The 24,871-nt window shown below is 35.5% G+C and overlaps 1 long non-coding RNA gene across 1 annotated transcript; it reads left to right on the forward strand.

The window, feature by feature from the left end:
* The first annotated feature begins 487 nt into the window (after positions 1–487).
* On the forward strand, positions 488–24,162 carry LOC143251005 (uncharacterized). The gene is made up of 3 exons (XR_013028461.1): positions 488–1,359; positions 1,541–1,768; positions 23,708–24,162. It is a non-coding gene; the product is annotated as an uncharacterized LOC143251005 (long non-coding RNA).
* The last annotated feature ends 709 nt before the right edge of the window (positions 24,163–24,871 follow it).

Genomic DNA, 24,871 nt, shown 5'->3' on the forward strand with positions numbered 1-24,871 from the left:
GTTAAGGAACTCGACCTGTCATCCGAGGGTTGTGGGTTGGAATCCCCGCCACATCAAACATGCTCGCCCTTTTAGCCGTAGGGGGGGGGTTATAACGTCACGGTCAATCCCACTATTCGTTGGTGAAAGAGTAGTCCAAGAGTTGGCGGTGGGTGGTAATGACTAGTTTTCTTCCCTCTAGTCTCATGCTGCTAAATTAGGGACGGCTAGCGGAGATAACTCTCGTGTAAGTTTGCGTAAAATTCAAAACAAATCAAACCAAACGACAGATTGTTCTTTTAATTTTTCACGAATATAAATAATACAACTGCAACTCTCTTACACATGTCAGGTTAATTCAAAAGCTTCGTGACGACTGCAAAATAGTGCTTCTCAGGTTGTTAACTGTGAGTTTTCAAAGGTCTCACTATCTGTGTTCTTTCGAACTTGCTCATTCAAGCTCATCTAAAAGTAACTTTCATTTTCAATTCACATTACGCCAGTTTTTTTTGTTTCAAATCTTTGTGTGTTTTCAACTGCACTCCATCACTGTTTATTATTATGTACCCTTAATAATACCGTTCTGTATTATTAGAATTCTCAGTACAATTTCATAATATAAACGTTTACTACTTTCACATTAATTTCGCGTCTTTCTATACGTAGACACTCGTTTCCTATAGTAACAGCTCTAATCACACAACGAACTTGCACTTTGATACCACAATCGTCATTCTTCTCGTGAGCACATGATTTGCTAACGTTCACGCGGCACGCGGCCGGCCGTGCTCGTGTTTACACTAACTTTTCGCGCGGGCCTGCTCTTGCAAATATCCGGATTTCTGTCCAGCTAGTGACCTCAAAAGAAGAAAAAGAAAAGGAATCTGGATGGACACAGAAGAGGCTTGATGGCCAGATCTATTCGACTGTACAATATTTGTTCACACACGAACATGAGCTAATTCTAAGTGCTAATATTCAGCCAGTCGTGTTTACTTCTGTAGCTCTTATGTTAAAGCTTCTTCACCGTCAATTTGTTATGTATAAATTTGCGTCGAAGGTGACATTTAACGGATCATTCGGTTTTTTACGTATTCCAAGCCGAAAACTCGAAACAGATTCTGGAGGTCAAAGAAACTATTAGGGTGACATTCTAATAGTTAACATATTTCCTGACAACTTTAAAATATTTACATAAATTTATGTAAAATCAATGATTTTGTTACAAAAAGTACTCGGCAGTGCGTGCATTTGTGTGTTGTTGTTTGTGTACAGCAAAGCCACCGCGGGTCATCTGCTAAACCCACCGAAGGGAATCGAATCGCTGATTTTAACGTTGTAAATCCGTAGACTTACCACTGTACTTGTGGAGAGCCGTCGGTAATGTATCTAATTTTTCACTAATTCTATTATGGAAAAATACAATTTTTTTTCTTTGATATTGTTATGCGCTATATCATTAATATCTTTTATTATGCATTACCCTTAATTTGCTCATTTATAAACTAAACTGAATAAATTATCCATTTGTGTTCCATTCAATGTTTATTAAAAACTCTAGGGAGCTGATGTGGTCCAGTAGATGGCGTAACGAACCATGGACATCATGTTCCGTGGCTAGGAAGAATAGATCAATCGTGATTCATACACTGGGACTGTGGATGTATTTTACGAATGATGTTCAAATAAGCTTTTTCGATTAAAGTAACCCATGAGTTGGCGGTGTATGGTGTTGACCTGCAGTCCTCCATCTAGTCTCTTACTTCAAAATCAGAGATGACTAGTGCAGGTAACCCTGCGAAATTCAACAATTAACGACTCCAGAAAATAGTATGGAGACTATTTAAAGTGTGATGTGTATTATTCTATACGGCTGGCCATGGCCACGTGGTTAAGGGCCTCGACTCGTAATCTGAGGGTCACGGGTTCAAATTCCCGTCACACCAAACATGCTCACTCACGTTGTGGGTGGTGTTATAATGTTACGATCAATCCCATAATTCGTTGGTAAAAGAGTAGCCCAAGAGTTGGCGGGGGGTAATGATAACTAGCTGCCTTCCCACTAGTCTTACACTGCTAAATTAGGGACGGCTAGCGCAGATAACCCTCGTGTAGGTTTGCGCGAAATTCAAAACAAATCAACCAATTATTCTGTATACATAAACACATTTACAAAAAAAAAAAGATACTTTGTTTAAGAACACTGCTACAACAATAATAACAACTTTTGTGATAATTTGTTTGTTTTTTAGCAGTTATCAGTTGTATATAAACAATATAAACGACTCTAACGATACTTTTAACATCGTATTCTAACAATTTCCGTCATATATTAACAACATTTCATTATAACTCAATATTTCCTTCTTTACTGCTGAGCACAAAGTTAAATACTGGACTGTCTGTGTTGTGCGCATCACAAGGATCGAACCCCTTATTTAGAAATTACACTACATATAGCTATTCCTGAGCCACCAAAAGATATAATTATAAAACAATCACAGCACTTTACTAACAATGTTTTAATACAATTTAACAGTATTTTGCTTTGAGCAAATAACATTTAAAGATATTCTAAATTTATCTACAAACTGAGCAATATAGATCGACATTTGATCTACTGTTGTGCACTATTTTGTAATAAAGGAGGATTGTTTGTTTGTTTTTGAATTTCGCGCAAAGTTACACGAGAGCTATCTGCGCTAGAAGTTCCTAATTTAGCAGTGTAAAACGAGGGGGAAGGCAGCTAGTCATCACCAACCACCGCCAATTTTTGGGCTACTCTTTTACCAACGAATAGTGGGATTGACCGTCACATTATAACGCCCTTACGGCTGAAAGGGGCGAGCGTGTTTGGTGCGACCGGGATTTGAACCGGCGACCCTCGGATTACGAGTCGAACGCCTTAACACATTTGGCCATGCCGGACCTAATTTCAACATAATAGCTGCAAAATAATCTTCATTATTAATTTTAATTGCTGTTTGTTTCCGATTAGAGAGTCAATAATTAGAAAAATAAGGTAATAAGATATTTATATGATTATAAAATCCGATTGTTTGTTTCAAACTTTTTATTGTACAAAAATCTTCTTCCTCTTAGGCTGAGATAAAAATATTAAAGTGAGTTTCTGTGTGTGTGCATTAAATGTGATCTTTAAGGTGCTTAGGAGAAAAATATTATATTTGCTCAATTGTTTACTGGGTATCTTATAACGCAGGGGTTCCCAACCTTTTGGCACTCGCGACATGAAAATGTAATTGATGAAATAAAATTAATGTTATCCCAAGCTACTTCTAACAAGGCTACGCGACTCCCCTGCCAAGGTTTCGCGACTCCCCTGCCAAGGCTTCGCGACGTATTTCAAAATGAAAATGTCTTAAGAAAAAATGCAGAGAAACAGTAGTCGTAGGTTTTGTTGTCGTTGTTCTTTTACAATTGCCCCTCGCTGGTACAGCGGTAAGTCTACGGATATACACCGCTAAAATTAAGAGTTTGATTCCCCTCGGTGGGCTCAACAGATAGCCTGATGTGGCTTTGGTATAAGAAAACACACACAAACTTTTACAATTTCTTGAATTATAATGTATGTATATCTGACACATATCACTATTATACCTGGTGCCGAAGAGGCCTTTCATACATTACCGAGAATCTTCATTCTGGCTGAGATCGAGGTTGAAATGCTGTAAAGAAGTTGGCATTAACATTTTATTACGACATCTTGCAGAATAATAATTCTACGTGCTAGAATAGCACCTATAGTAACGTTTAATAAGCGTAGAACTGTGTAAATGCTTTTTAATCATGACCCACTTTGAAATCGTTTTTTTGGGTCATGACGAAAATATTGAATTTGCTATTCTTCCTTGGATTATTCTCAAACTGGTTCTTTTGTCTTGGAAAGTGTCCAAACTGTTCTTTTATAAATCCCGTTTGTCTTCTGTCCCACTCTGTTAGAAAACCATCTGACTACTTGAAGTATTTTGTTTGTGTGACAAACATTATACAAGACACAGAAGAACGACAAGCAGAAATTTGACAGTAATATATTTTTCAAATAAAGATAAAAAAAGAACCAAGAGGAAAAAAAAAAAGATTAGCTTAAAAAGCGAAATAAACCAGCTGTGACGTTTGGCTATAGCGACCACTTGTGATTTGTAAATCTTTCTAAGAATTGAACACGAACACGAGGAACAGAAGGGAAGCAGAAGAGTTGCTAACGGACAAGCTTCTCTGTCATTTACAACATACATTGCAGAAATCCTTTGTTCTTAGATCCTCTCCAGACCAACTGAGGAGCGCCCCCACACGTCAAGTTTGTTATTTCACTCCATGAAAATAGCTGAGAACCTAACCACAAATGGCTTGAGCTACATACAGATTTCTGACCAGGTGCCAATTTTTAGTCTGTTTCTACATCTGAGGAACGGGATAACATGAAACACATCCGTTGTTTTTAACATAGTTTCTCTTTACCAAAGCCCAAAAATAAATGGTGTTAAGTCTTTATAGTATAAACGTCTTATTCGGCGTCGACGGAAAAAAAATCATTTTTTTTCTCTCTCAGTTAGTTCAAGATATGTCAGCCCAAAATGCAAACATAACGTAACGCCCTCTGGAAGGAACTACTTGTTTCCCTTTGCTTAAACTAACAAATAGATGGGGCATAATTGCCAAGGTACGTCAGTTCAAAATGCAAACATAACGTAACGCCCTCTGGAGGAAAGAACTTTTTACCATTGTTTAAATTACTATTTAGATGGGGAATAATTATCAAGAGACATTTCTATAGAAAGACTTTTATGTTTTAATGTTATATGATTTATGAAGCAAATTTCAGTTTACGTTATAAACCCCTCTGGAGGAAAGAACTTTTTACCATTGTTTAAATTACTATTTAGATGGGGAATAATTATCAAGAGACATTTCTATAGAAAGACTTTTATGTTTTAATGTTATATGATTTATGAAGCAAATTGCAGTTTACGTTATAAACATCTCAGACGGTTAACATGTAAATTGCTAGCAAACATCAACAGTCTCTTGACCTCGAATTTGGGACGAAACCATCTTGATTTAGTTTCGTTGTAACTGTATTCATTATATATAAAACTAACTGATTACTGAAATAAGCGTCGTTGTCTACTGAACATAAAACTATTTAATTCGAAACTTTTTGCTTACTGAATACAAAACTCTATATTCTTCGAACATAGATATTTAGTTATTTGGAACCTCGCATTTTAATGTCTTGAAATATTAAAAACGAAACGGTGGGACAGCAGTACATTTACAGTCTTACAAAATTAAAATTCATGTTTGGTATTCAGGTAAACTAATATCCAACAAGTGGCCAAAACGTAAGTTCAGAAAATGTTATGCATAACATAAGTGAACACGCACAACAAAGAAAACCAAGTAAACTCAAGAGAACAAGTGAAATAAACAGTTATTTTTGACAACGCTTATACTTACCATCAAATTGACCGGCTTCTTATTTTGTCTTGTGACACTCGCTGGCTGCTAGGATAGGAGAAACTTCTGAATTACATCTGCATTAGATAAGGTCAGAAAGTATTATATTATACCAACTTGCAGGTAAAAGGGTCCAACTGCGGTACCCCAGAACCCGATGTCAACGACTGTTCAACATAAATATACGTGACAGAGAGAGAAGAGAGCCCTCTAGCTTATACCAACTAGTACAAGTATCTGTTTCACCTCTTGAGGCTGGCGCAACTCGCCTTAAGAAATGGACACAGACACAGAATACAGATAAAACAACATTCCATGAGACATCCAGGTAACCTTTACTTAATCAAAAGAGGAGTAGTACGTATTAAATTACATTTCGACATATTTTATCTTTGTGTTATAGTTTTCAATACATTTTCATAAATTTATTTTGAAGACTACTCAAGAAATATCAATAAATATCCGTCCCTAATTTCGAGCTGATAGAGAAGAGGGGTAGCAGTACTACTCACCCTAAAGCTATACTTATTTAATGAGACTTGAGATTTGACTGTTTCTTTTATTACGCACCTGCGGATACGAAGTACAGTGCGCGTTTTCAAGAGGACAGATTGCAAAGCATTGGAGTAGAAGAAGATTACATCTAATTGTGCTTGTTAATTGCACGCTGCCACAGACAACTTTGTGACTTAGGTTTAATTACAATGCAGTTTTGAAAATAACTCCGCTTTTTATTTGTTTTTCTTTTCTTGTTTACGAAATATCCAATGTACCTGACCCTGCAACCTAAAAAACGAGAGTAATACTTGTTTTTGTACGGCGAGTATTCGACGATGTATTCCGGTTTTGATGAACAGAACGAAGATCAGCGGACTTGCCTTCGTCATGATCAAAATGCTCATATTTTGCATTTTATTGATAGTGGAACAAAAACCATTGTTTCTAGCTTGATTTTAATACACGTATGTAATCGAAAAATGTCGAAGTGTGTTCTCAACTGGGTTAAAACGTAAGCGTGTTAGGTGCACGATTAGAGATCTGTTCGCCCTAGTTTCAGAAAACGCCAAACACAATAAAGTTAGCGATCAAGATTCTGTTACATTTCTTTTTACAGAAAACCCATTGTTTAGGGACAGTAAACAAATATTTTTTAATAATAATGACTCCAAGTCTTGTGGGAAATGTCAAAAATTCAGGGGATCACACTTCACCAGAGTATATATACCATGAAAATTAATATCATGTTTTCCTACAGACTTGGCTAATATCAGATGTTATCACAGAATCTAGTATAAAAGTGTGTGGTTTTGTTACATGATACTAACTGTTGTATTGACAGTTGTTACCATAGTCTCTAGTATAAAAATGTGTGGTGTTGTTACATGATACTAACTGTTGTATTGGCAGCAGTTACTATAGTCTCTAGTATAAAAATGTGTGGTTTTGTTACATGGTACTAACTGTTGTATTGACAGTTGTTGCTATAGACTCTAGTATAAAAGTGTATGGTTTTGTTACATGATACTAACTGTTGTATTGACAGTTGTTACTACAGACTCTTGTATAGGTGTGTGTTTTGTTACATGATACTAACTGTTGTATTGACAGTTGTTACTACAGACTCTTGTATAGGTGTGTGTTTTGTTACATGATACTAACTGTTGTATTGACAGTTGTTACTACAGACTCTTGTATAGGTGTGTGTTTTGTTACATGATACTAACTGTTGTATTGACAGTTGTTACTATAGACTCTTGTATAGGTGTGTGTTTTGTTACATGATACTAACTGTTGTATTGACAGTTGTTGCTACAGACTCTTGTATAGGTGTGTGTTTTGTTACATGATACTAACTGTTGTATTGACAGTTGTTACTACAGACTCTTGTATAGGTGTGTGTTTTGTTACATGATACTAACTGTTGTATTGACAGTTGTTACTACAGACTCTTGTATAGGTGTGTGTTTTGTTACATGATACTAACTGTTGTATTGACAGTTGTTACTAAAGACTCTTGTATAGGTGTGTGTTTTGTTACATGATACTAACTGTTGTATTGACAGTTGTTACTACAGACTCTTGTATAGGTGTGTGTTTTGTTACATGATACTAACTGTTGTATTGACAGTTGTTACTACAGACTCTTGTATAGGTGTGTGTTTTGTTACATGATACTAACTGTTGTATTGACAGTTGTTACTATAGACTCTTGTATAGGTGTGTGTTTTGTTACATGATACTAACTGTTGTATTGACAGTTGTTACTATAGACTCTTGTATAGGTGTGTGTTTTGTTACATGATACTAACTGTTGTATTGACAGTTGTTATTACAGACTCTTGTATAGGTGTGTGTTTTGTTACATGATACTAACTGTTGTATTGACAGTTGTTACTATAGACTCTTGTATAGGTGTGTGTTTTGTTACATGATACTAACTGTTGTATTGACAGTTGTTACTACAGACTCTTGTATAGGTGTGTGTTTTGTTACATGATACTAACTGTTGTATTGACAGTTGTTACTACAGACTCTTGTATAGGTGTGTGTTTTGTTACATGATACTAACTGTTGTATTGACAGTTGTTACTAAAGACTCTTGTATAGGTGTGTGTTTTGTTACATGATACTAACTGTTGTATTGACAGTTGTTACTACAGACTCTTGTATAGGTGTGTGTTTTGTTACATGATACTAACTGTTGTATTGACAGTTGTTACTACAGACTCTTGTATAGGTGTGTGTTTTGTTACATGATACTAACTGTTGTATTGACAGTTGTTACTACAGACTCTTGTATAGGTGTGTGTTTTGTTACATGATACTAACTGTTGTATTGACAGTTGTTACTATAGACTCTTGTATAGGTGTGTGTTTTGTTACATGATACTAACTGTTGTATTGACAGTTGTTACTATAGACTCTTGTATAGGTGTGTGTTTTGTTACATGATACTAACTGTTGTATTGACAGTTGTTATTACAGACTCTTGTATAGGTGTGTGTTTTGTTACATGATACTAACTGTTGTATTGACAGTTGTTACTATAGACTCTTGTATAGGTGTGTGTTTTGTTACATGATACTAACTGTTGTATTGACAGTTGTTACTATAGATTCTAGTATAAAAGTGTGTGGTGTTGTTACATGATACTAACTGTTGTATTGACAGTTGTTGCTATAGACTCTAGTATAAAAGTTTGTGGTTTTGTTACATGATACTAACTGTTGTATTGATAGCTGTTGTTGCTACTGTTTCAGGATTTTTGAACAAAGCTGTTCGACTATCTTCCCACAGTTAACACTAAATGGAACTGAAGCTAAAGATAGGTATACAGTAAATTAGGCTATATTTGAACAGGATAGTGAGATTCAGACTTAAGGTTTAGAGCGCACCGACGCACTAAAATGCAGAGTGAGATTCTTGGCGTCGGGAAGGAAACGTTGAACCTTCGAATTTAGAATCCGAGCATAATAACACTAGTCTACGTGCGATAAAATAAATTGTTTTATTGTCACGTTACATTATCACGCCCTCACGGCTGAAAGGGCGAGCATGTTTGGTGTGACGGGGATTTCAACCTGCGATCCTCAGATTGCGAATCGAGCACCTTAATCACCTGACCAAATCACTTTGTGACAGTAGCGTATCATATTTTGTAACTTTATGTAATGTAGAGTAGATATTATAATTTTAAAAATCCCAATATTTACGTTTTAACTTTCCATACGACGTAATATATTTATCTGCGGAATAATGACATGATTTTAAAACAAAGAAACTTGATGACTTAGGCTTAATCTTGCAATTGTTTACAGATTAGACAGTTTTTCAGATATTTGTATTTTGTTTTGTGTTACGAAATCTTAAGATGTTTCTACCACTCAGGTTCTAGAATTGATAAACTTTAAAAATCTATCACACTTCGTTAAAAATTTTATTGACACTATTAATACAATGAAAGATTTTGCTCTTTTAATTATTGTTAGAACAAAACTACAATATCAAGTGTTTCCAACGCGAATCAAAACCCAAACTTTAGCATTAAGAACTACCACAGTTTCCGCGGAGCCACTGGAAGGGACGAGAAGGTTTGTTTGTTTGTTTTTTTTTAATTTCGCGCAAAGTTACACGAGGGCTATCTGCGCTAGCCGTCCCTAATTTAGCAGTGCACTAGAGGGAAGGCAGCTAGTCACCACCACCCACCGCCAACTCTTGAGCTACTCTTTTACCAACGAATAGTGAGATTGATAGTCACATTATAACGCCCCCACGGCTGAAAGGATGAGCATGTTTGGGATTCGACCTCGCGACCCTCAGATTATGAGTCGAGCGTCTTAATCACCTGGCCACGAGGGACCAATACAAGAAGTATAATAAATAATAAGTTCTTTAATAAGACCTTTTCGATAAGGCATATGACATGATATATGATTTACTGGATGTTTTCTTTATGAGAATAGTTAGCGGGCTTGTTTTAGGTTCACTGCGGAAATCAAAGTTTCAAACATCATGCCATATAAAGAGCGAAATTTCAAAGTAAGTTTTAATAATTTCTAATCACGTCTTCGAAAACATCAAACTTTTTTGTATCGATATTGTAAAGTTACCATTTACAATTAAAGGAATTCAGTTTAAGCCAGGTTTTAATGACTTATTAATGACAGAACGAATGAAACAGTCACTATAAGTTTATTCGTCAGTATCCTGATAATTACAGTGTAAGAGCAATTGGCTCTTTGAGGAGATTGTTCGACTATGTCAATTTGATCAGTGTATGGTATTGAGAGAATGTAACAATTAATAAAATTAATGAAAGCCAAGAAATATAAGATCTCAATGAGCCAGGTTACGTGATAAGATCTCTTAAAAAGTGACTCTTTGCCAAGAAACGACTCTCTACAATGCAGTAACTCAATGAAAACATCAGGCTAATAAACACGTTCCAGCATAAAATAATAACAACTTTGTTTTAAGCTGCAATAAAACTATCTAAAGTTACTTCTCGGAATACAACACTGTAATACATATCTCATATCTTACTTTGCAGTAAGCACTACGAGTCATTTATTTCTGTTTCAACCATTCCTGTATCAAAGTTTCTAAAATAGCACTTCAAGCAGAGTGCTAGGCTCGGCATGGTCAGGTGGTCGATGAATTCGGCTCGTAATCTGAGGGTCACGGGTTCGAATCCCCACCACATCAAATATGTTCGCCCTTTCAGCCATGGGGGCGTTATAAAGTTACGGTCAATCCTACTATTCGTTGATAAAAGAGTAGCCCAGGAGTTGGCAGTTGGTGTGATGACTAGATGCCTTCCCTCTAGTCTTGCACTGTTAAATTAGGGACGGCTGACGTGTAAACAAAGAAAGCTATCTTTCTCATTCTATTACTTCTCAGTAAAAATGTGAATATTATGGATTTATTAATTACACCGCAATAAATGTTTAGGTTCATTAGAAAAGAGTGTTTCTGACCGGTATCCCCCCACCCAAAAAAAGATATATTAAATTAGTTACATTCATTACTGGATTGACTTTTATTATCGCTCTTGTACCCCGCTGGTACAGCGGTAAGTCTACCGATGCACAACGCTAAAATCAGCGGTTCGATTCCTCTCGGTTGACTCAGCAGATGGCCCGATGTGGCTTTGCTATAAGAAAACATATACACACATTATCGTGGAAGTTAATGTTAAATATAAGCAAGGTTTAAGTTTAAAACATAGTGATCTCTATAGTTCTTATTGAGCAGAAACTTTCTTCTCTCGACATTTTAAAACCAAAATTCTACCAAAGAATTTGAATTTCTTAACATCTCTTTTAACATTATTAGTATAACACAAAATAGTAGGATAGAAGCTGAACTTACTGAGTAATATTTACATTTTGTTTCCAAATAGTGGTCGTGCTGGTTGATAAACGTATATTTAATTACTCTCTGTATTGTTTCTTTATATTTTGGACATGGCTACACGAGAGCTGTCTGCGCTAGCCGTCCCTAATTTAGAAGTGTAAAACCAAAGGGAAGCTAGTGAACATCACTAGCTGTCAACTCTTGGAATACTATTTTACCAACGAATAGTGGGATTGACTCACTTTATAACGCCCTCACGGCTGAACGATGTTTGGTGTGACGGAGATTCGAACCCACAATCCTCATATTATCAGTTAAGTGCCTTAATCACCTGGCCATGCCAAGCCCGAGAGTGGGTTTCGATACTACTAGTGGGCAGAACAATGATAATTCGCTACGTAGCCCTGCGCTTAACAACAACCAACAAACAACTACAAAGATTAGAAAACCATTGTTTGCCAAACATTAATGCCTATTAAAACCAAATTCTGATAATAGCTCTTGTTCAATTAAGAAGATGCCTAACAAGGCGCATTTTCCCACAACACTTGCTATTAATAGAGTCAGAGTGTCCCATATACTTACAGCATTAACAAAAAAACAGTTATTAGTTTGAAATTTGATAATATTGACAATTGTGAAACCTTCAGTATTCTACCACCCCAAAAGGTTTAATCAAAATAATTTCAAATATTCTGCAACCTTTATTCACCTTCCTTTCTTTTCTTTTTTTAACAAAGGTCAATGACTATTTCTACGACATTAAATTCTTATTTCTATTCATCACCACCAGGAGGATTTTGTCCCTAGCTGGCACTCAACCATCCAGCTGAGTCTGGCTCAATTCCACCAAATATACTACATTCGTACGTTGTCACGTGTTTAGAAACGTTCCTTTTGATGTACGCCCGAATAGTGATTATCAGAAGTTTACTATAATATATTATTCAGAATTTTAGTTGGTAACAGGTCTCTAGTTTTAACTTGTTTAAACTTTCGACAGCTATAGGCCGAGCTGTTACGCTTCAAAATCAAAGCTGCCAATATGGCGAGAAAATTTACCATTTCTGAATGTTCGTATCACAAATGCACTTAACGGTTGTTCGGTATTTTCTTCTAAGGCAATTCACGTCACGTTACTATTGACTACAAAACGATCATTCACTTGCATGACACTTGGAAGCTTAATTAACGAATGTTTCCAAACTATTTTTATGTGTTTGCCACACACTAACACTGAATTAATAATTGCTTATTGACTGTTATTGAGCTAGTTTTTGCAATGAAAAAACTTATAGAAATTCACTTCGCTAGCTCATTTTGAGCTCTCTGTAGTTAACTTTAATGAGGCTTTACCTCAGTTCCTAACCACTGTTATTCCTCACAGATATCTGCTTGAAACTCCCAACTGTCAATCGTAACGATTGATTGCGTAAAAGCTGTTCTTATTTGTAATGAGGCTTTACCTCAGTTCCTAACCACTGTTATTGCTCACAGATACCTGCTTGAAACTCCCAACTGTCAATCGTAACGACTGATTGCGTAAAAGCTGTTCTTATTTGTAATGAGACTTTACCTCAGTTCCTAACCACTGTTATTCCTCACAGATATCTGCTTGAAACCCCCAACTGTCAATCGTAACGACTGATTGCGTAAAAGCTGTTCTTATTTGTAATGAGGCTTTACCTCAGTTCCTAACCACTGTTATTGCTCACAGATATCTGCTTGAAACTCCCAACGACTGATTGCGTAAGAACTGTTCTTATTTCTTTCCTTTTTATCTTATTATTATGCATTTCTTACATGTTTCCTGCTAACGATACCTAATAAATGATTGCTTTAACTTTTGATAAATTTGCTTTGCATTACATAAACTATAATCCAATTTATAAAACTGTTAACTTTAATTTTTTTTATTTCGTACAGAGCTACATCAGGGCTATCTCCGCTAGCCGTCCCTAATTTAGAAGTGTAAGACAAGAGGGAAAGCAGGTAGTCATCACTCCCTCTCGCCAATTTTTGGTTTTTGTAAAACTAACGAATAGTGGAATTGAGTGTAATATTATAACGCTCCTTCGGCGAGCATGCTTGGTACGATGAGGTTCGAACCCGCTACCCTCAGAGCGCGAGAAATGCGAGCTTGTTAACTCAGCCGTTTTATTCCTAAAGTGTAAAACACTGAGGTTTTGCCAAATATTTAATAAAGAAAGAGAAATAAGACAAATTCCACATGTAAATGATGTTAAGTTGTTGCCACGTACCTAGAGTTCATTGTTTCGTTCATTTCACGAAACTCGCTGCTGGTATACAGATTATTTTCTGCCTACAGTCCACGAAATATGTTGCCTGCTTAAATAAAATGAAACAAAAGGACGAATAAAAACATGGAGGAAGGCCATCACGCAGGTGGTTTGGAAGGCCATAAATAAGTGTCAACTACCAATTATTAAAATATTCACATATAAGGTTAATTTATTTAACTTCCTTGTCAGTTTGCTTAAACAAATTGTAGACCCTGTGTGTGAAAATTACGAATGCCTAATTTTAAAAACAATAACAACTACATCTTTGTTTTCGCCCGGCATGGCCAGGTGGGTTGAGGTGTTCGACTGGTAATCTGAGGGTCGCGGGTTCGTATCCCCGTCGCACTAAACATGGTCGCCCTCTTAGACGTGGAAGCGTTATAACGTGACGATCAATCCCACTATTCGTTGGTAAAAGAGTAGCCCAAGAGCTGGCGGTGGGTGGAGATGACTAGCTACCTTCCCTCTAATCTTACACTGCTAAATTACGGATGGCTAGAGCAGATAGTCCTCGTGTAGCTTTGCGCGAAATTAAAAACAATACATATTTGTTTCAAGCAGAGAACTTTGATGAATGAATTTGAAATTTTATGTTCGATTAATTAATCACAGTGCCTTAACTACAGCTTCATCCACCTTGTCAAAAACGTGTATAAGCTATATTATTTAGTTTTCGTTGCCCTTCCCTCCACACGTGGTTATATTATTTAGTTTTCGTTGCCCTTCCCTCCACACGTGGTCATACTATTTAGTTTTCGTTGCCCTCCCTCTCTACACGTGGTCATATTATTTAGTTTTCGTTGCCCTCCCTCTCTACACGTGGTCATACTATTTAGTTTTCGTTGCTCTCCCTCTACACGTGGTCATACCACTTAGTTTTCGTTGCCCTCCCTCTACACGTGGTCATACCACTTAGTTTTCGTTGCCCTCCCTCTACACGTGGTCATATTATTTAGTTTTCGTTGCCCTTCCCTCCACACTTGGTCATACAACTTAGTTTTCGTTGCCCCCTCTACACGTGGTCATAGTATTTAGTTTTCGTTACCTCCCTCTACACGTGGTCGTACCACTTAGTTTTCGTTACCCTCCCTCCCCACGTGGTCTTAGCTACTCGGTGTTTACGTCACTGATCAACAAACACTTAACGTGAATTGAACTTTTAATTTCTCTTGTATTGTTTCAAACATTCTGTACATTTTTAACTAATATTATTATCCACAACCACTGCTTTTACGTTCAATTATATTTATAAATCGTTTACAAAAATTCAGGCATAAACAGCACAAACCCTGAGGTTTTTGACTGATTTAGTCATTTTTAGTTATACGTTTTACTTATCCTATAACAGAAGTGATATTCTGGCCTCAGTGTAGTTCTACATATTTTCGTTAGATGACGCTTTCAATATTGTTTGTTACTAAGCGAAAAGCTGCACAAAAGACTACCTGTGCTTTGCCCATCACGGATATCAAAACCTGGTTCCTAGCGGTATAAGTTCACAGACATACCGCTATGACACTGAGACGCCGCTTTCAAGAAAGCTTACAAACCAGTAGCAACCATAAAATTTCTTACAATAGTCTTTCACAATATTCTAAAGTTTCAAGATAAAGTGAAATTTTAATTATAATATATGTATGTATATAAAAAACTACGTAAACGTATTCCATTCGCTAATAACTCGAAAGTATCTTAAGTCATGTTTTAAGTTTTGAAAATAAGAAAGTTTAGTTACCTACACAGCTGCTTATGTAATTTTCACTAGAATATGCATAACGACATAATAAGTACACTTTTACTAATTGATAAAAGTAAAGAGTGTATTAAATAAATATCGAGTGCTACACATAAGGATATAAAATAAACCTTAAGTAGTAATTATTAATCATTATCCACATAATTTTGTTAAAAACAGGTAAAGCTGATATAAAGACAGCTCATTAAAGGTTGTGGTTACTCAATGCAAAATAGTAAAGCAAACCAAAATAGAAGAAAATGAGATACAAAGTTATTAGCAATATTAACCAACAGAGAACAGCACATATCGAAAAACCTGAAGACCTCATTCACGTTATTTTACTTTGGGAAAAAAAATCATAAACATAAATTGTATGTTTACAACAGCAGAATAGCTCATTGCGCGAAATTCAGAACAAACAAATTCTTTACAACAATTATACCGTGAATATCGAATGTAGTAGAAATTGTATTTAAATTTGTAAAATCAGCTAATAATGATGTACTTCGCGCAAAGCTACTCGAGGGCTATCTGCGCTAGCCATCCATAATTTAGCAGTGTAAGACAAGGAGGAAGGTAGCTAGTCACCACCACTCACCGCCAACTCTTGGGTTACTCTTTTACCAACGAATAGTGGGACTGACCGTTGCATTATAACACCCCCACAGTTGAAAGGGCGACCATGTTTGGTGCGACCACGTGCTGTAAAGAGAAGTTTATATTACAAATATCAATATTATATTTTCCTTTTTTTTTTTTTTGCAATCCAGTTCTAACCTTCTAATATAATCTGACGACCTTTGGCACTACGATAAGTACTGTTAGGGCAAAATAGGTTTAAAACATGATTATCATTAGAAAAGCAACAATTATTGCAAGATCAGGATAGGTTCAATTAGATTTTTACAAAGTCGTAAAATAAGTTATTGTTGTTAAGTGTTTTTCAGTTTTTAATGGAAACCTCTCTGTTTTATTCACGAACGTTTCGTTGACGCCAAAGTTTACACTCATATAAATAATAAAAAAAACAACCTCTATGTACGTTGACCCGCTTTAAATTCTTGAAGCCATATTTTGTTTTGTCACAGGGCACTAAAAGCATCACATCGGGCAATCAATTGAGTACACCGAGGGGAAATGAACCCCTGATTTTAGCATTGTAAATCCGTAAGACCAGCGAGGGTCAAACTTAATGTTCCTCAGAATATTAATCGCTAAGGCTGCTGCTGCCATCTAAAGTTTGTTTTCGTAACAATAAATTGTTCCATGTTTAATGTTTTATCTGTTACACAAGATTTAATTTTTCAGCAAAAAACAATAACAGTTTTAGTGAATTTTATTTTTTCTTTGGATATAGATAAAATATTTATCAGAAAATAATTAAACAATCTTTACAATTAAATACGATTCAGAATCCGTAAATATTCTACGTAGACAATACGTCAAATAAACTTAACAATATTCAGAGATAAAACACCTTTTCACAATTACTTAATGAACAGACATTTAGTTTATCTTACTTTCATAATAAATTTTGAAAGAAAACATCGAACACTTTTAACAGCAAAGATGCCTTTTGGCAATAACGACAAAACATTTAACATTAGAACATAATTCTAATGGTGTAACTTGTGATTACTTCTGTTGTAAAGATATAAAGATATTGTTATAACTCCTACTTTTCGAGTGTTGTGATAGGTGTAAACGAATATTTCTGATACTGATACTTATATCTGAGGACCTCTGAATAATTTCTTCTTACGCGATCTGTTGATAAAAACATAAACAAAAACATATGCACAGAACTCCATATAGTGGGTTCCCCGCTAGTACGGTAAGTCTACAGATTTACAACTCTAAAATAAGGGGTTCGATTACCCTTAGTGGGCTCAGCAGATAACCCGATGTGACTTTGCCAAAGAAAACACACACACACACACTGATATATTGGGAGCATACAAACATTGCTTTTAAAAAGTAACCCATCAGGCAGAATTTAGCGTTCTAGTATATTACAGCGACACCTACAGTTAACAAAGATATTTTTAAGTAGAACTTTTATTTCTTGTGTAAACTCTATTTTATGGATATTGTTCTGAGAGTATAATATTCCATGCTTATAATTTTGTTTATCTATTACAAGTTTTACTTAAAATAATCGTCTAATGAGGTTGTTGTATTTCATATCTGATTTGTACATGTTGTTAAACTGATTAGGCTTAGCTTAAGTTTAGAAAAGGTTTATGTGAGCGTGTAGGAATTTCCACAGAAGTCCAGTGTTATAAAAACAATGTGACTTTGAGTATATATTAAATATACACTGACCCTTTCAGTTCAATGAAAACGTCATGATTTAGATAGTTATACAGCGCGTGTGCGTTTTTCTTATAGCAAAGTCACATTGAGTTACGTACTGTGTCCACCGAGGTGAATCGAACCCCTGATTTTAGAGTTGTAATTCCACAACTGCTGTCCCGGCGGGGGACGTATACAACACCAATGATAAATTTAATTAGTTTTAAATGTGGTAGTTCATCTCAAGTGTGTTTACCTAATTGTTTACGAATCATTCGTTGTGTAGTTCAGTATATATAGGCTGGCGATTATTAGATTTCCGCGTCAGGTCATTGAAACCTTCTGGGTTATTCTCATTGATTTAATTGTGTATTGTTGTGTCATGATATCTAGTAGTATGGGTCCGGCGTGGCCTGGTGACCGGGGCGCTGGACTTTGAGGGTCGGGGGTTTGAATTCCCGTCACACCAAACATGCTTGCTCTTTCAGCCATGTGAGCGTTATAATGTGACATTCATTGCAATTATTCGTTAATAAAAGAGTTGGCGGTGGGTGATGATGACTAGTTTCCCTTTTACACAGCTAAATTAGGGATGACTAGCGCAGATAACCTTCGTGTAGTTTAGCGCAAAATTCAAAACAAACCACTTTTACATTAGAAAACTATCTATCGTTCCTTTTACAAATCTCAGTTAATCTCAACAATAAAAAGACAAGATACTTTTGTTTATGAAAAACAAACTAGTAGTGTGTTGAACATTCTAGACTTTTGTCTTGGTATAAATAGGAGTCGAAAATTTAGTTCGATAGATCTAGACTGCATAATTTTGAGTTTAGTACTTGGTAGCAATTATTAAAGTGAAATTAGCACAGACTGTATTGTAATAACAGAACAGAGAAGAATAATTCGTCTTGTTAATTGTGTTCGAAAGCAACTGAACCTACAATACAACTGAATTAACTAGCATTATAACGAACATTTGTATATATGTTTGACTTGTTTTGATACATTATTTTTAAAACACGTGACTGTGTGCTATTTGCTTATTGTAGAAATTTATCGTCAACAGGTCACAGACACCTGTTATAAAGAATCCGGTTCATTTATAAAACTTGATAGTAGGGAGTTTGGAAAAATAAATAAGATTAAAGTCAGAGAGTGAAACCGCAAAAACAACAACAACAAACGTAAATTTAGTATTTACGTTAGGCCTATCGTTTCAGTGTTATGTTAGCGAGTACGTTTGGCATATTGTTTTAATGTGTTAATGTCACTATTTATATCTAAATGGTAACATCTAGGTGCTAAGAGCGTAAAAATAGGTGTAGCTAGAAACATGGCTGATTTGAAGTACATATTTAATACCTGGTAATAACTAACACCTCAGTAAATTATTGTGTTATATTTGGGAATTTGATCATCCCAAAATGATTTAGTGTAACTGTTATGAATTTTGCGTAAAGCTACTCGAGGGCTATCTGCGCTAGCCGTTCCTAATTTGGCAGTATAAGAATAGAGGGAAGGCAGCTAGTCATTACCGCCAACTCTTGGGCTACTCTTTCACCAACAAATAGTGGTATTGACCGTAACAATATAATACACCCCCGGCTGAAGGGGCGAGCATATGAAGGGGATTCGAACCCGCGACTCTCGGATTACGAGTCGCACGCCTTAACACGCTCGGCCATGCCGGGCCTGCATTTCGTTTGTAACAAGTAAAATATGTGTTAATATGAAACAGCAGGCAGTTAATGTAATAAACGAAATAGTAGTAACGGATTTAAGGTAAAGACCTCCATTTTGTTATTACAAATACACACACACGTATATGTAGACTATTTTCTAAGTAGTATCACCGTAAGCCTGTTATTAGCTGATTTTTCGTTTTTGAGGGTAAAGTTGATGAGGCCTACTCCTAAACTACTAAAACAAATCTGTTTTGTGGCTAAGGAAATGATAACATTAATGTACTTTGACCCATCAGATGGCCAAGTCCACACCGAACTAATTAAATAATTAGTACAAGGCCAGGGAAAAAAATACAAACAAAATCGCGATCTAAACCGCTTGTTGTATGTGTGTGTGTGTTTTCTTCTAGCAAAGCCACATTGGGCTATCTGCTGAGCCCACCGAGGGTAATCGAACCCCTGATTTTAGCGTTGTAAATCCGCAGACATACCGCTGTACTAGCGGGGGGCCCGCTTGTTGTAAGTATAAACTGCTGTCCTCTGGTACAAAGTTCAGCGACGTTTCTCCTTGCTATGAATTATGGGAATATTATCAAGTTGTCGAGGTTTTGACTTTCTTGTTAAGAAAATAAATTTCAAATAACATCTGCGGTAAAATGTGTGTTATATATTATTTTTAAATTAACCATTGTAAGATAAATGAATTGAATGTGATAAACCAGAAAAAACAAAATCCTTCGTAAGACCGAAGTGATGACGAAGTTGTACCGAATGTAAATTTAAACGTACAATAATGTATACTTGAAAAGCTGTTAATCCAGCATTAAGCTTTGTGTATACCTTTTGTTTGGAGCAACATCAAACGTTAAATTTTATAATTATTCCTAATTTAAATGGTTCCTAATTTTTTAGTTTTGACGGCGTTGAATAATACGCCATGTAACTTAAATGCTGCGCCCTTAAGGGAGTGGAGAGAGGTTATTCGCCCTTAGAGAGGGGGATGACTTATTTGACGTCTTCAACGTTTTTCAGCATTTCTCTGTCTTCAACTCGCCTGTCACACCAAACATGCTCGCCCTTTCAGCTGTAGGGCTGATATAGTGTGCGATCAATCTCACTATTGGTTGGTAAAGAGTAGCTCAAGAGTTGGCGGTGGTGATCAGCTGTCTTTCATCTATTTGTACACTGATAAATTAGGAACGGATTGCGCAGACAGCCCTCGTGTAGCTTCGCACGAAATTCGAAAACAAACAAACAAACCAAATCAGTGATGTCGAGAAAACCCACTTGTAGAGAAAAATATATATGTAAAAACTGCTCGTTTGGGTTGAGAAAATATTGTACGTAGAGGAGCGAACAACGTTTCGACCTTCTTTGGTCACAGTCAGGTTCACAAAGAAAGGAAGAGGTGACTGACCGGAAGCTGACCACATGTTTGAAAGGGGTTGTGTAACTGAGTGTCGGAATGTAGAGGGCGGTGTTAGATGTTTGAATATATAATTTTATATTATTTATTTTATTATTATTATTTATTATATTGTTTGTAATATAGGTAAAGGTGTTCCTTTTGTATTGGTTTATTTTTGGGCTTGAAAACACTCAAATACTAGATAAAGAAACAAACATAAACAAACGTAAAATTAAAGAAGCCTTACTTATACAACAACTCAAGCCCGAAATAAACCAATACAAAGAAACACCTTTATACCTATATTAAAAACAATATAATAAATAATAATAATAAAATAAATAATTTTGTTTGTTTGTTTTGGAATTTCGCACAAAGCTACTCGAGGGCTATCTGTGCTAGCCGTCCCTAATTTAGCAGTGTAAGACTAGAGGGAAGGCAGCTAGTCATCACCACCCACCGCCGACTCTTGGGCTACTCTTTTACCAACAAATAGTGGGATTGACTGTCACATTATAACGCCCCCACGGTTGGGAGGGCGAGCATGTTTTGGCGCGACTCGGGCGCGAACCCGCGACCCTCAGATTACGAAGCGCACGCCTTAACGCGCTTGGCCATGCCAGGCCCAATAAATAATATAACATTATATATTCAAACATCTAAGCACGCCCTCTACATTCCGACACTCAGTTACACAACCCCTTTCAAACATATGGTCAGCTTCCGGTCAGTTATTTCAAACTACAAAATATTCTTTTTTGTTGTTTCTATGTGTTCATAGATGGCGCTAGCTTATTAAAATTGTATGTTACCGGTGGAAAAGTTACTACAACTAAAAATCGGGATTACGGGAAAAAGAAGACGAAGTTAGAACAACTTCTAAATATAGTAAGACACAAGTTTATGTACACAACAGTTCTATATCAGCCAAACTCAGCATTACTCGACAGAACTTATAGAATCCGCAATAATTTTCAAAACCAACTAGAGTTTTGCTTTATGGATCACTTAGTGTTATCTTAACAAGTGGTCACGTGTAGATTGTTTATAAGAAAGAGTGTGGATAGGCCTCTGTTTGTTTGTAACAGCTCCATAATAGAGAAGCAAAACCTTATTTCTACTTACTCCGATTTCAGACACACCTGCCACCTATTAAACAAAATGGGAACTTATTTAATATCCCTTCATAAGTGTCTAAATGCAACGCAATATGTTTATAATGACTAACCTTTTTGTGAAGATAACAATATTAAATCTAGATAAACATAATTAAAACACGTAAACGCTGGTTATAGTAAGCGGCAGTAGCTGGCGCCACATAGTTTCGGCTTTAATATTCAATTTATTTGGATAAGCAAATTTTTCAGTTGCTTCACCTTGATAAATTTACATACACCTTACCCCGCTAGTACAATAAGAAAATCGTGTACACGTTAGTGTACAAATGAAGGAAACAAGAAAGAAGATCCACTCGCTCTTCAATTATTTTTTAATCTACACGAATTTAATAACATTAACCATTATTAGCTAAATATTGTATATATATGACATACGTTGTGAACTTTCAGTTGATTTATCCCAGTGGTACAGTGGTTTGTCTGCGGACTTGGACACTGAAAACCAGCTTTCGATACCCGTCGGGGACAGATAGCCCAGTGTGTGACTTTGTGCTTAATTCAAAACAAACAAGATCATTAATCACGAGATACTAAATTATAAATACTTTGATTTCAAAACACCTGAATTTTAGTTTCAGTTGAGTCTGAAATACATTGCCAAGTTTTAAAGGAAATATATATAATGAAGCTTTCTTTGACGTAAAGGAAAACTAGATTTATTTGTGTTTAGTTTATAACTTCACCCATATTTACTGGTATTTTTTTATTAATTATTTTTTTTTACAAAAATATCCCTGAAGAACATCCAAAACTTCGAGTAATTTGAAACATTTATCTTCATCCTAATGAAGGAACTTGTAAGTTATTGTTCTTCGTATTGTTCTTGTTTGAAGAGATTCACTCGTGAACTTCGATTCATCAAATTATTGTTCGAAAAAAAAATGGTTTATTACCTGTGTGACAGTTAGTATCGTATTGTATATTTTTGTTACTCAATATCTGCATACGTGCCAAGTTCCACGTGGTTGTTCCGGTCTTTTTTCCAGGCTGTAGCTTTAATTCGAATCAGGAATATTTCATCAAAATCACATTCAAGTGCGGAAAACAAAATACTGTGAACTACTGGTTGGATCGGTACTTAAGTAAATAAAAGTTAGACGGAAGATACAACACTTTCGTGTAGAAATTTAAACTTCGTCGAAAAAATATAAAAATAAAATATTTTATTACGTTTACATCTTCACGTTTTAAAGTAGGGGAAATGGAATGATTTTGATATGGAAAAGTTATAGGAAAAATTAAATATATTCATTTCAAAATGATTTTTATTGTTGTTCTCGGAACTGAAATAAATAAAGTACATTAAACATTGTTAGTTTTGTTATTTCAAGTCAGCCATCATTTTATGAAACATATATATATATATAGGTACTTTAGTTTCTGGGGAAGCCTTTGGCAGGTTACTTTGAATGAGTTTTTAAGACATCAACGGTATCTGATAACTGGTTTAATTGGTGGGAACATGTTCATTTTAAGGTTCTGTTCTAACAGTTCAAAGCGTTATCACTAAGACATTACAACGCATGACAAGTTTACAATATTTAACGTGAGTCATCAAAGTTATTTTGAACTGATTTACTATTCGAAATAAATGAATTCATGACATTAAATAATAATAAAAAAAATCGTTCTTTACGTTATTACAATTGGATGTTATTATGGACTGAACCAGTGGTTTGTCTTATTTTTAGTTATTAGTTAATACTGATTAAATTCTTCATTAAACTACCAAACAAATTTCTTTTCTCCTTTTGATAATTTATTTATTTTCTGTTTGTTTTTAGATTTTTCGGACAATCTTGTACAAGGTTTATCTGAGTATAGCCGTCTCGAATTTTGAACTGTTAAACCAGAGGGAAAGCAACAAGTCAAGTTACTCGTATGTAATTGAACAGTAAACTTTGACCGTAGCTCTTATAATGCGCTCACGAACCCAAAGTATCGAGTGAGTTTTGCAACATCGAGGCGCGAGCCATGAAAGCTAGAGTCACTCACAGACCAGGCACTCTGATCGATAGACCAAACACTATCCTGTTTCTACGACTCTAGTCGCTTGGAATTTATTATTTATTATTGATAAAAACATTTCTAATAAAATCCTTAATAAACCTAATCAGTTTTTTGTCAACTACAATAATGTTATGTTAAACTTCTACCAAGAAGTAACAAAAATGAAACAATGAAAACGTGTGTAATTCCAAGAAATCTTGACAGCTTTCAATTCCAGTTTTAGAAATATACCTGCTATGTTATCAATGCTCATGGCTTGTAGTCTTGTTCTTAGAAATGGCCTCTAGTTGTATTTTGCGCTAGACGCAAATGAAAAGAATCTTAAAGGACCCAAAACAGGATTTTTCTTTTCTTGTTTTTTTTCAAATTCTGGAGTTGAGTAAAAGTAAGCGTGTGTAAGTGTCCCATAAATCATTAGTTAGTTGCATCATAGACGTATTTATTTTGATCAAATAACAAATTTTACATTGTAGATGTGTAAGACAAATATGAATTCAAGACGTCTAGTTAAACACAGAGAAGTCATATAGAACCTACCGAATTTTATTTTATAAAATATTCCATATTACACAAATTTTGTCAATGTCGACTAAATCAAGTTAGTCCTCCGCAGTAAAGAGACGGACTTACAACGCTAAAATCAAGGGTTCGATTCCCTTCGGTGGACTCAGCAGATAGTCCTGTGTAGCTTAGGAAAACACACAAATTAAGTTACATTTTATTAAAACTTTGTGTATGTGTTTTTTCTTATAGCAAAACTACATTAGGTTATCTACTGAGTCCACCGAGGGGAATCGAACCCCCCTGATTTTACGGTTATAAATGCGTATACTTACTGCTGCACAGCGGGAGGGACATAACACCTTCTAATAAACTATGAATAATATATTAAAATAATCTTCTTCTTTATGAATTCTAACCGCATACACGAAGTTGTA

This window comes from Tachypleus tridentatus, chromosome 5 (genome assembly GCF_004210375.1).
Source record: "Tachypleus tridentatus isolate NWPU-2018 chromosome 5, ASM421037v1, whole genome shotgun sequence".
In the NCBI taxonomy this organism is placed as follows: domain Eukaryota; kingdom Metazoa; phylum Arthropoda; class Merostomata; order Xiphosura; family Limulidae; genus Tachypleus; species Tachypleus tridentatus.